At 38.1% G+C, this 13246-nt stretch overlaps 1 long non-coding RNA gene across 1 annotated transcript in view; it reads left to right on the top strand.

The window, feature by feature from the left end:
- Nucleotides 1-1428: 1428 nt before the first annotated feature.
- LOC122876223 overlaps nucleotides 1429-13246 on the top strand; it is a 31086-nt gene continuing 19268 nt past the window's right edge. The window contains exon 1 of the long non-coding RNA XR_006378037.1: nucleotides 1429-3333. This is a non-coding gene — a long non-coding RNA (uncharacterized LOC122876223). The remainder of the gene's footprint in view (nucleotides 3334-13246) is intronic.

Below are 13246 nucleotides of genomic sequence, written 5' to 3'. Positions count from 1 at the left end.
GTTGGTCACATGTCTGTAGCCACTTTTGTTGCTGGATTATAAGCCTTCAAACATGCACCAAGGTCAAGGTTCAAAGGTCAATATCTCAAAACAGGAGCCATGAAGAATCTCCATAAGGACATCTCTTACTCTCCAGGTCGTGACCTTTCCAAGCTCTACGCCAAAAGTTTTAATTTTCTAATTTCATGGACACAAGTCATCGCAGGCGTAGTTTCAGAAGACCCAATATATAAAATGAAGCTTTTTGTTTGTTTGTTTCTTTCTTTTTTAGTGGAACTTGTGACCAAAATGAGTCACCGTCAGAGATTATTGTACAATATTGCTGACAATCTAGGGCATTACTACAGGCTTGGAGGAAGGCCTGAAGTGCTTGGGTTATGGCTGAAAAGACCAATTCCTTTTATGTCAGCATGCCATAACCCATTCAATCAGAATCTGTTTTATTAGCCAATGCAAGCATACAAAGCATGTGTCTTCGCATTTGCTCCCCAAAAATGCAACACAGAAGAATAATAATAGACTTAAATAATCATTGAAGTTACACTGCTGTGCCTCGTGCGTAAATGTGCAACAGCGTCTCTCGCAACCTATCCGCTATTAATCAGAATGTTCATTTTTATGACCCGGGCCGCCCTTTTCGCAGATCATCTGCAGTGCCTGCAGACCGATTTCACCCAGCTGCTGCCAGCCGTCCCTGCAGCAGGCAGCAGCTCTGTTTTCTCCCGGCCACGACAGCTTTCTGTGCAGCCTCTCTCGGTCCCGCTCGACCTCACACAACAACTGCTGATGGCTATATTTCCTGCTAAATGTGTGTGTAGGATTGCCAACTTCCACTAGTAGAAATACAGAACGGCTGTAGATGGATGGTGGTGGGGTTGTTTTGTTGAAGCATATTTTGTTTAGTAATAGTAACTTGTGTTTGATTGTGTGAGGGACACATTAAACCTGACTAAACCCAAATATTCACCGGTGCTTACGAGTGTCTGCAGCTACTAACATCTCTGAAACTGCTCATTCTGCAGACAAACGTCCAAATTTCAGATCGGTCATGCAAGTGCAACATACAAAAGCACCCAGTTTAAAAAGCATTAAAATCACTCGCTCCAAGCCCCAAACAAAAAGCCACATTAGACAGCAATGCAGTGAGAGTTCATTCAAAGCTTAGTAGCCTACCTGTGAGTTTGCACTTTCACCAGATTTTCAAATTGAAGCTCAAATTGCCTTTTAATCAGAATTACTATATAAACACTGGATATCTTGGATCGTTGGCAACACTAAATCTGTGGCTTAACAGTACAACTGAGACAATTGGTGAATATCGTGTTTATATGTAGGGCTCTACCTAGGAGTTCATTTAAACTCTTAAAGAAAGCTTGCTTGAACATAATTACTGATCACTTTGAATCTTAATTCTAATCTGTTGGGAAACATTGAGGGGCATGTAGGAGGTTGAAACTGTATATTGTAATTGTATGTATATACTGTATATATATATTATATTCATATAATTTAATGATCTGTTCTGGGCACATTTTATGCTAAGTTATGGGCTTATGTTTAATGAAAAAAGATATGTATTTGGAAAAATGATTTGGAAATAAAATAATTCATTGATTTCTAATGCCACCACATATTTCTATTCAATGCTTTACTCATGTGCCACAATAATGTAATGTTTTTGAGTTAAAAATATCTTCATTTGGGGGCTTTTCCAAGAAAATATTGATATGATTGTTTGCGATTAAATCAGCATGTATATTTCTGCCACTCCTTAAAGTCTCTTTAAGGAGTGGCACCCCATGAATAATTCTCTAAATCCGCCCCTGCTTGACAATAAAATGTACTGCACTGGATTGAGCTGGGGGAGGGGGCAGAGAGGTGGGGTGGAGATTTGAGTTGCTCTCCTCAACAAAAATCTAGCAGGCTTTGTTGACATGAATTAGAAAAAAGCCAGTGTTTCATATGCATCTCATTGGACTCCACTGGCAATGAATTTGTCTAGTATTTTTGACCTTTTAGCACATTAGAAAAATAGATACCCTAAACCACAGGCTATGGGCTTAAATTGGAAGAAACAAAATTATTGAAACTAGGTTAACATAGAGTTTTATTACTTATCTATTCTTAGAACACGAGAAATCATCTTGGACACATTCTTTCTAACCAACACCAAACGCGCATCATACCATCGGTCCCCGCACCGGAGAGGAGAGGAAGAGAGTGGCTTGTGTAGAGGCGGGTCTTTTCTCCTGGACAATGCAATTATTTCAGCTCCATTGATCAGGAATGCCAGATTTCACAGGCCGCTGTCCTCCTCCATGCGTCGACTGCAGAACTTCCAGTGAGCCCTGTCGCCTTTAAACTTTTCCCACCCCGGCGTTCGTTGCCCGCACTACACCACCCCAACACTGCTACTGCAACCTAAGGACCACCTTTTTTCTCAGGAGTGGCTTTTCAATAATAATTATAAAATGTATAAAATATAATAATTATTCTTTCCTGCATTTTGGAAAGTATTTGTGTCCATGAAGTAGGATAACTGTGAAAAAACGTGTCCTGTGCAAGATGTAGGCTACACATAGGCCTATACTTCGCCTACAAAAAGCAACAGTATTGTATCCAGCCTGTTTAAAATCTGGGTGGTCTTCAGTGTAGACAGGATAGACTAGTCCATCATCAGTTGCCATTTTCTGTTTTTCTGAAAGGACTCCTGCAGGTGATAAAGTGCTTGTGGAGTTTTTTCTCGTTCCTTTGAAGCACAATAACACGATGTCGCACCAGTCAAAGGCGGGTAATGAGAAATTTGTGAATGGAAGAGAGAATTTGTGTTCATTGTTAAAATTAAACTATACAATGACGTCCCCTTGGTATATGACCAATCCCGAATGTGATGAGATAAATTTTCCACCAATGAGGGAAGGGACAAGAGCAGAAACGGACCAATGGCAGGCTGGCATGCAAATAAGGAATTTGTCTCGGCAAGAGCTGAATGTCAACTAGTCAAAGATGGAGTCCAGAGCTGGGAGGCCGTGAGGTTGCCAATGGACGAAATACCGTTTTTCTAACCGAGGAGCCGTTACGCCTCGTGAACCATTACTGTGGTTGAAACGGACGTAGACCTATGTGTGGAAGATAGATGGTATCGGCGAGGACGTTTCCCCCCGCTAAAGTGGACAACTTGGCTCCGTTGTTCCTTTTCTGTGTTGAGCTGTACGGACCGGCCCTGCCTCGGCCAAGTAGCCTACCGTTCACCAGAAACTCTGGCTGCGGGAGGAGTGCGCTGCTGTTGCGGGTCGGAGATGGCTTGGAGTTCGCAGACAGACGTGGATGTCGGTGGGTCTAATTGGCCGTGGAGAGGTTCCGCGAGCTCTCGTAGCTTAAAACTGTATAACACCTAGTGTGTGTGAGTGTGTGTGTGAGAGAGAGACAGAAGTGGAGGCAAGGCGAGCACGCGTACACGAGAGGGCACGCGTGATAAAGGGAGTGATTGACAGGTGTGTGCCCATGCAAGTGATTATTCCTGGCCGCAAACTGAGATAGCCCATCAAAACTAAGTAGGCTACTATCATATGAGCTAATTTGTAGGCTTTAAAGTGGGGTTCAGGGACACCCATGGGTACGCCAGGGCTGCCAGTGGGTCCCAGCAAAACGAGATATGAGTTATGATATGTAATTACGATACAATACCAGTTATTAAGCCTATTAGTTAATGTTATAGACCTACAGTCGCAGGTTTTTTTCAATAGGTTACTATTCTGGAACCCCTCCATAGGCTACAGAAGACAGTTTTATAATCAACTATAATTTCCCGAAACTCAAAGGAGCGTGGATTATTGATTTGTGGTTTTATTTTGCATAAAATATTTAAGAAACATGTAGGCCCAGAGCTAAATCACTGTGAGTTATAATATAGCCATACATCAGTCTTAACTATAGTGTGTGAAATATGTGCTTTTATCTGGAAAAAGCCTCCTTTCAAAATGTACAATTTTACAGGGCTTCACAAAGAATTAGGTAGCTATATGGCACTTTCTGCACAAAGCCACATGTCCTTATCTTTGAAAGAGTTGCGGCTGAAGCTGTTCTCCTTAACGTAGGAATGTGTGCTTGGTATGGCTGCAGTGTTTTCAAAATATCCTAATATTTTGCACTGTGCTTTAAAAGGAACATATGGAGAAAATAAGAGGAAAAAAAGCGTTTCGATGTTCAAACAAATGTGTAACCTCATTATTCTGTTAGACAGCACATTTCACACATTGCGCGATTTCTTTAGGGTTACTTAAGCCTTTTTTAAAATTTAAACCAGCATAGTAAAACGAAAAAAGTTGTTTTAATTAGCTGGTGTTCTTGTGGCATTTGTTTGGTTTAAATGTGATGGAGTTTGAGACGGCATGGCGGTTTGTTTTTGATCCGCGTGCATGTGTGATTTATCAGAGTTTTGGCAAGGAAAATGAGCACTTTGGCTGATTGTAAACTTCTCTGAACCCTGGAAATAACAAAGCCCCTCATACGCCCCCACCCCTCGGTTTCCTAAATGAGGAGGGTTTCAAATTGCCAGTTTGGCTAAAGGGACAGGAATAGTAGGCTAGGTATTAAATGAAGGTTTCTGGTATTGTATCGCGGAATGTGCTCTTTGCCCTATATATGTTTTCTCCACCCTCGTTTCCTCCAGGCGAAGTCCTGTTCACTGCCTGTTTTCAGTGAGGCAGTAGCCTATTGGAATAGCTTTGGTTTTGATTTTAGTAAATATGTTTCCTCCCAAGGTCAGCCTAATGCTGACCGGAACAAATTACAGGAAAGCGACAGACCTAAAGAGGGGAGTCACCATACCACCATATGAAACCACTATCGACAAACATTCGAGTTTTGTTTTCACATGTTTATGGTTGCATAGCTTATCAATTCCTTTCCAATTTGCATAGATTATAGGCTTTCCTAGTTATGCATTTTACGCAGTATAGGCTACATTGTATTGTAAACATAATAAGCCTATTCGGTTGTTTCACGGCTGCTGGTTTGCATATGGCTTCCAACATGTTAATGGTTGTTTGGCGTTAGGCTCACATATATAGGCCCCGTAGCCTACTGTCTACATAGTTTAGTAACGTTGGAGCTGACGGCTTGCATGCTGGTTTTTGAATAGAAAAGAAACGGATTTGAGGAGCGACTTTGTTGTCCAAAGCCCTTTTTCTGTTGTACTACTGTGAAATCAGATGAGCAGTGCAATATTAAAAGGGCATTGGCTGACAACCCCCCCACACACACACCAAGCCTCCCTCCTCACCTCCCACTGCCTCTACTTACACATCTTATTTAAACATGACATTAAAATATAGAATTGGGTCTCTGTTAGCCTTAAATGGACTGGATGCCTAGCTAGCCACAGTATGTAAAGCTACGGCTGTGTCATAGCTTTAATATATTTCGACATGTCAGTTTAGTTGTGGTACATGTCTAGTGTGGTGTATGTGTGTGGTATCGCTGCCATGGAAGTGCTGTTCATATTGAGTGTTTGTGTGTGTGTGTGTGTGTCCCAGTGTGCAGAGGTCAGCTGCTTTGACGATGTTGCACTACTGTACCATCCGCTAAAGCAGTGCAATAGTATTGTCATAGCATCCGGCCTTCGCCCTATACTACAGCAGCAGTACAGCGGAAGGATGGATGCTGCTAAATAGAGAAAAATGGACGAGAAAATAGAAACCATGGAGGAGCCTCTGTAGGTTCTTATTGGAAGGCAGCCCCTACCCCATCCTCCAAATTTACACAGACACACACTTCCAACACCAATCATATGACACAGGCCCTAGGTTTAAAGTAGATTGGAGCCATTTTTACCACAGCTGGCCAAGTGTAAGTTCACGGTAATAGGCCTACATGGGGAAAATCCCTTAATCCAATTCCAATTGTCAGTTAACATCAAAACCTACCTTATGAATAGAGTGAATTTCTAGGGACAAGTGTAAGCAATAACTGTTGACACAAGATATTATGTTATATTTTATTTTGTCAGTCTAATAGTCCAATAGGCTAATTGGTACACTAACCATTTCAGAGGGAGAATTGACCCTGAGAGCTTTGCTGATTTTTGTAATATGACTTTCAAATTTTTGTTTCTCTAAAATCTCTGCCGTGATTTTTGCTTTATATCCTAATGAGGAAATTGTATTCAGGTTGGACATAGACATTGACACCCATTTGGGGCTTATATTGGGAGGCTGTTCTTAAATAATAAGTTCTTGAACTTCATTTCAAAGATCCACATAGACACAATTTAACGTGACATTAATTTTGAAGACAATCCAAAGGTAGCCCATTTTAGTTTTTAAGTGTTGTTCTGATATCTCAATAATTGTCTATAAAGCTCAGTTAAACCTCTGGCTTAAACAATTTATTTAAATTTGCAATTTTATTTAGTGGAATCAAAACGTATCCTTTATTTTGGAAACTCCCTCAAGGACCGCTGGAGGTCCCCAGTCCGCAGGTTGGGAACCTGTGGCTAAACCCAGAGGTCCTTATGACAGGACGAGTTTGTGGCTTTTCTATTCAACCATGCTGCATTATTAGGCTGTATTTTACCCTGGGAGATATAGGCCTCCTGGACCACGCCTCCTAAAAAAAAAAAAGAACATTTTGTTCACAGAACTTCAGAGGCTGTCTTGGTTTGCATTGCAGACCACGTGTCAGATTAAGTAACATGCTTTGAGATCAACTTTCCAAACTCGTTACACATTTTGTTAGATAGTGTAATGTGCCCACAATGTGAAATCATTTATAGTAAATGCTGGATCATGTTTATCTTAAATTCTCCTACTGGACAAGGCTTTTAAGTTGTCTGATTTTACCATGATACTGATTCGAATCAGGGAATAAGTGGAGCCACAACTTGACTGTAATATCTTTTTTTAAATTTGCAAAGTGATTTATTTTAATTTTAAATAAATCTTAATGACATAATTTATAGTGTAAAATCAGTGTGTGGAAGCCAGTCAGATTCATTTAAGTTACATGGAAATAGTTTGTATTTTAGGTACAGGAAATAATAAAAGGACAAAAAATAATTAATCTCTAAAAAGATTTTTACTACTATTAATCACTAACCGTATCAGAACATACAAACCAGGTCTTTTAAAACATAAATTAGCCTTGGTCAAAATAATTTTTTTATGTGTTTTAATGTGTGAAAACTAAAAACTAAAAAACACAACCATCTATTGAAAATATCCACTTAGGAATACAATTTGGTTGCGTTTGTATAAAACCTTCTGGAAAGAACATGCGTGAGCCTATAGGGTAACACTGCAGTCATTTTGTTATGGCCGTGCAGTATGCGTGTGGAGCACAGAGCTCTTTTTTTCTGTCTTTGAGTCGGCTTTTGAAAGCATAATTTGAGTGTGCAGGCTTGAAGAAGTCACGGTGTGGGTGGGAAAAATGGGGTAAGTTGTGGGGCAGGTCGTAGGGGGGATGGGGCTCTGTGTGAGGAATGTGGAAGGCAGCCCCGCTTGGGGGGGCGGGGGGGTCGTCCTCGGTTACTGCCTTTGCTCTGTGTGTGTGCACGTTTGGGAGCATTGGAGCCTGTAGCGTCATATTTAGCCACTGTTTTGCAAGCGACTGTGGAATTTGCTGTTGTGTGTCTTTAGGATGAAAAGTGTTGTAGTGAGATGGAGTGGAGGGTAAAACCACCCGAAAGTGAGAGGATCTTCTTTTTTTCAGTAATGTCTTTAATCACATAATGTGAAGATTGTGCTATTTGAGGAAATTCTTTTGTCAAAAAATTGTTAAATTGATTTAGCTTTTATTGTACTACTGGTTTGTCTCATGATGATCACTTACATTTTTTATTTGAAATATTAGATTCAGCCACCTTTCCATATTAGTAAAAAGTTTAATAATGAAGATTAATCCACAACCTGTAACAAACAGTATTAAACTTGTACATGAGACTAGGTAATTTAAGTCCAAACAATACATGAATTCATGCTTTTTTGAATCCAGTATTTTTTATATGTAGGATGTCAAAGTTTCCCTCCCTTTTTATTGAACCTTACATTTGCAGTGTAGCCATACTGTGAATAGCAGGCCCTGTTATTTTAACCACTGCTCCACATATAAACAATCAAATCAGGTGATAGTGGCATGTTATCAAATGAGAATGACTAAAAAATGCTAAAGTATGGACCGGATGGTAGAGTTTGGATTAGCAGCATATAGAAGCTTGTCTTTCTCATTGTGCTGGCAGGCAAATACCAGAGCAGACTGGGTCTATATGAAGTGTAGCTAATAAGGAAGGTCCATGGAGAGTGACTAAAACTGCAATTACAGCTGCCATTAACGTGTCTCCTTAGTGATCAGCTATAGCGAACCCATCATGCTTAGAAGTATGTAGATCCAAGCGTAAACGCAGCTGAACCACGTTAAAACTGTGATCCTCTTGCTCGAACTACCTTCAGAAGCTGTGTGAGACACATCACGTTCAGAGGTCTGTCAAGTGTAAATGCATCTTTATTGACCAGTATGTCAGCTCTCAGAACATCATTCATAGACCTTGTCATATTTGCTGCTTTAGTGATGGCCACAATAACTAGCTGTACACAACATCCTCTGTTTATGTTGCTATCTCTTACATACATAGTGCTGTACACCTTGTCTTCCTCCAACTTTTATTAGTTGCCAATATAAATCACAAGTAATGAAGCACTTACCATGATGAACAAATGAAGCAGAAAGAGTTTGATAGGGTCAGTTTGCATTTTCAGAGAAAGAAGACAATCTGGTCATGTTATTGCTAAGGAATTCGTAGTGTAAATGCAGTGTGATTACATGTATTAGAGCTGGAACAATTAGTTGATCACTTGATTAGCTGATCGACAGAAAATTAATCAGCAAGTATTTTCATAATCAATTCATTGTTAATTGCAAAAATGGCAAAAATTCACTTGTTCCAGGTTCTCAAATCTGAATATTTTCTGGGTAGTAAATGGAATATCTTTGGGTTTTGGACTGTTGATAGACAAAACAAGACATTTGAAGACATCACCATGGGCTCTGGGAACTTTTAGTGGACAGTTATTGCAATTTTTCTGAGATTCTATTGACTAAACAATTAATTGATTAATTGAGAAAATAATTGGTGGATTAATCAATAATGAAAACAATAGTTAGTTGCAGCCTTAATCTGTATACTATCTGGATACAAGTGGCATGATAATGCCAAATATAAACAGGGTAAAGCATCCTCCATGAACTATCCTGAGGCTTCTATAGACCTTACATGAGCTAATAGCTGTAACACTAACATATAGAACATTGTAAAGTCACACTCTTGGTACAAAATGTTGAGGTGGGTATATTGTAAGGTCACAACTGAACTAAATTTCAAAATGCGTAGCTCATAATTCAGAGCTTTGCACATGATTCTTCTAATTGAATGAATTCCATTAAGTAAGAGTCTATCATGGTGACTTAGAAAAAGAAAATAAAGCTTTCTCCACTGTAATGTGCTTTGTCAGTTTGAAAGTTGTGAGGATACAGGTTTGATATAACATTGCATGAAAGCTGAATTTATTGTTGAATGAATGTGTATGACAAATTAGATGTAGATTTCTAAAATAAAAAAATAAAAAATTCTGACTCACAGCATAAGCCATAAATAATAATTTTTCACCTCTAAAGTGATCTGTTTGTGTAGTTACGACATCAAAGACATATGCTGAGGCCCCTGACCATTTCTAAAAGAACGGGGGGGTGGTAAGTGAAATTTATCACATCTGTTGTCTCCAAAGTCTTTGGTTTTAATGAGGGTCAGAGTGCAGCATTTCCACTGAACATAATAGAGGCTCCTCAGAAGCTCTTTCTGTTTAATATGACCCAACTGTTTCACATGTATGCTCAGAGCAGTAATATCCAATCAGCAACAAGGATTTACCATACATCTGCCATATTGATCATTAAAAAATCCTTTCATTTTTCTCAGTGATTATTCTGCAAAAACACATGATTTAATTTTTTATAAAAGTTAATTGTATTTGTGTGAAATCTTTAATATCCCCAATAACAATTTACATGTAAATTTAACAAGTCTTTATAGCATATTTTTATTTAACATATTTTTACAAATATAACATGAAAATATATATAGGGATGAAATATTGAGAAATTGTCTGAAATGGAAAGAAAAAGAAAACTAAACTGAAGCAGGAAAGAAATTCTGCAGCTGGTAGACGAAGTACATCGGAGAAATTATATAATAAGGATAATTTAATAACAAGTACAGACAATGAAAATATATGAAAAGTGGTTGCAAACAAAATCAAAACCAGTTGTTAGTGTTGATATATGCAAACAAGAATAAGTGAGTGAATAGTGAATAACTTGAGAGCATTTTTAGTCATAAAAAATGTGATAGATAACTTTAATTATGTTTGAGTCTGAAGGATTTTTACTTTTTTTCTTTCACTGAAGTCCAACATTTAAAGTCAAAAGTAGACCAAACTATCAGCTAGACTCAGGTATTGTGTCAAAATAAAATACAGCCTGTTTATCTACTCTCAAATTGAAAATATCAAATTGTGTCTTAATTAGAGTCAGATATGGCCAGTCTAAAATACCTATCGCAATTTCCTAAAGCGCAAGGTGATGCCTTCAGATCACTTGTTAAGTTCCAACCAAAGTCTGAAAATATAAAATTTAATATCACAAATTTCCCATTTGTTTCTCTTTATTGACTGTTTAAAAAAAATCCCAATTAAATGGAAGTTAAAATGACATATTTTACATGGTGTCTCATTTTTAGCTAATATAATTTAAGTAGTATAAATAAAACATGAGTGGTTTCTAATGATGTTTTATTTATTTCTTCAGTTAATGCTCTAGTACCTTTGGCTACATGGTTTTGGTGTGGCTACCAAATGTGCAAATTTGGAAACGTTAATGTTTCTATGGTAATAGCAGCATCTCTGTTCAGTGGAAAAGCTACTGGAACAAATTTGCATTAAAGAAGTTTCTTAATAACATCACCATTAGATTGATGATGACTATGGTAAGTCTGAAGAATGAAGGGAAACTTGACTTACAGATGCTGATGTTTCAGTCCTCTCCTTGTGTTTATGGGTTTGTAGTTGTTTACCCCCTCCCTCATCTGTCTCCTCTGGTCACCTGTGCCCTCAGACTGAGACTCTCCCTCTCTGAGAAGAAGTCTGTCTCATCTACGTCACCTTGCAGATGAGACCCTATCAATATTGCCTCTGCTTTCACTAGAGTTAACAGAGTAGTGCAATATTGCTTATAGGGTCTTGACTCTGAGGGATGATCTTCCTCCTCTGGTGTGTTATGCAGCTGATGTCACAGACATTATTCTGCCCAGCTGGTGCTCCTGCTCATACCATTATATTATGTTGAGGTATGAACCTCAACTGCTGGCTGCAGATCTCACTGATGTTAAATATACAGTGTGATACAAGCTGTGGGAGAACATTGTAGCCTTGTTGTGAGTGAAATGCTGAGTCTTTATTGTTCATTCAATAAAGATAAATTATTGTTAATGAAGTTGTTTAAACCCTCTTAGGTTAAAGAGCTGTTTGCCTGCTGTATAATGAAATAACTGCTTGTTTAACATCATCATCGTCATTCTCTTGTTCAGTAAACCCTCAGCTAATTGTATCTTCATGAAGTAATTTCAAAAGTTTGTTAGTGTAGGCCTGAATACACCTACAATAATTTTAACATAGTTATGATCAAAGTGAGCCTGTTTCTGATTCTGTACGAAAAATAATAATTATCTCTATCTATCTAATATTATCTCTAAAAATATGTCAGGAGTTTGAAAACTGCATTTTCAGGAGGTTAATGGTACCTTAATGACTTTATTAGTTTTCTTTCTGAAAACATTCATGACTGCATGAAGAAAAATAGTTCAAATAAACTGAGTGAATTTGCGTTTACACAATTAAGAAAACAGTGCTGACACAATAAAAATACTTAAAGGGTTGGTTCACCGAAATTATAAAACATATTTTCTCCCTTAACTCAAGTAGTATCTATCCATGGGTTTGGATATCCATGGGTGAAGGTTTGAGGTATCTGTCTGTTAGATTTCTGCCTTCACCCCAATACAATGGAGTTGAATGGAATTAAGTTTTTGGTGCTCACAGAGAAAATACGTTTAAACAATTCAATAGCAACATCTCTTTCCAGAAACAGTGTCCGTATAACTGGATAATTTCATTTTTAATGAAGTTCTAATAGTTACTATTTCTTCAATAGCTCCAATGAAAAATGTTCACAATGAGGACTGTTGATTATCCAGAGTAACAAGGTTTGGAAAGAGGTCTTACTTTCGATTTTTTTAAATGTCATTTTTCAATGCCTGTAGCACCACAAGCGAAATTCCATTCACCTCCATTTAGTTGGCGTAGAAGCAGAAACCTCAGAGGCAGATATTTGAAAACCTGGACAAATAAAACAAAGCTACAGTATCTGCATGGCCACTACAGTTAGGTGAATTATTATTATTATTTCTTTTGTCGTTTGGGTGAAGTGACCCTTTAAATACTAGGGCAATAAAAGTCCTAATGTTATGAATGAAATATATAGCTGTAGCTTTACTTTTATAGGATTTAAAATGCTTTACTGTTCATTGGAGTTGAGACTACTGTTCACTGTTTCATTTAAAACTGCCTAAAAATGAAACCATGAACCTGTACATGTCTATAGCACTTTTAAAGTCTGCCCTGACCAACGGTGGGAGGCTTATTTCAAATTCTAAGGCTTGCTGATACACTCTATGCATGGCAAAGAGCTGCTGTTTATTTAGGATTTTGTTTTCCTGCACTGACGTCACCAACACAAGGCCTTTATAAACAGATTATAAAGGCTGCCTCTAAACTGCCTCTTGATAGGTGTTACTTTCTGGATTTGGAAGCAGTGGTGTTAATCGTTATACTATTAATTATACTATTAATTAAGTATACAGTTATAAACCTTTTTGACCTTCAATACCATCTAAAAGTTGTTTTCTCCTCTAATGCCTGTCGTCACCCAGCTATTTGTGTAATACAGATCAACTCAGTCTGCTCCTATAGCGCAGTCATTACTCAACAAAGTGTTGAAAAACTGAATGTTTGAATTAAACATATGCATAAAATGCAGTAGCCACAGAACAAAATCATGAAACCTTGTTATACTCTGTTCATGTCACAATTTTGTCTAATTTATAAGTTGTTGTCTCTTAAACCTAAAATTAGTCCAAATG

The sequence above is a fragment of the Siniperca chuatsi genome, linkage group LG5 (genome assembly GCF_020085105.1).
Source record: "Siniperca chuatsi isolate FFG_IHB_CAS linkage group LG5, ASM2008510v1, whole genome shotgun sequence".
In the NCBI taxonomy this organism is placed as follows: Eukaryota; Metazoa; Chordata; class Actinopteri; order Centrarchiformes; family Sinipercidae; genus Siniperca; species Siniperca chuatsi.
The sequence above is the reverse complement of the archived record's forward strand: the minus strand, read 5'-3'. Positions and strand labels throughout refer to the sequence as shown.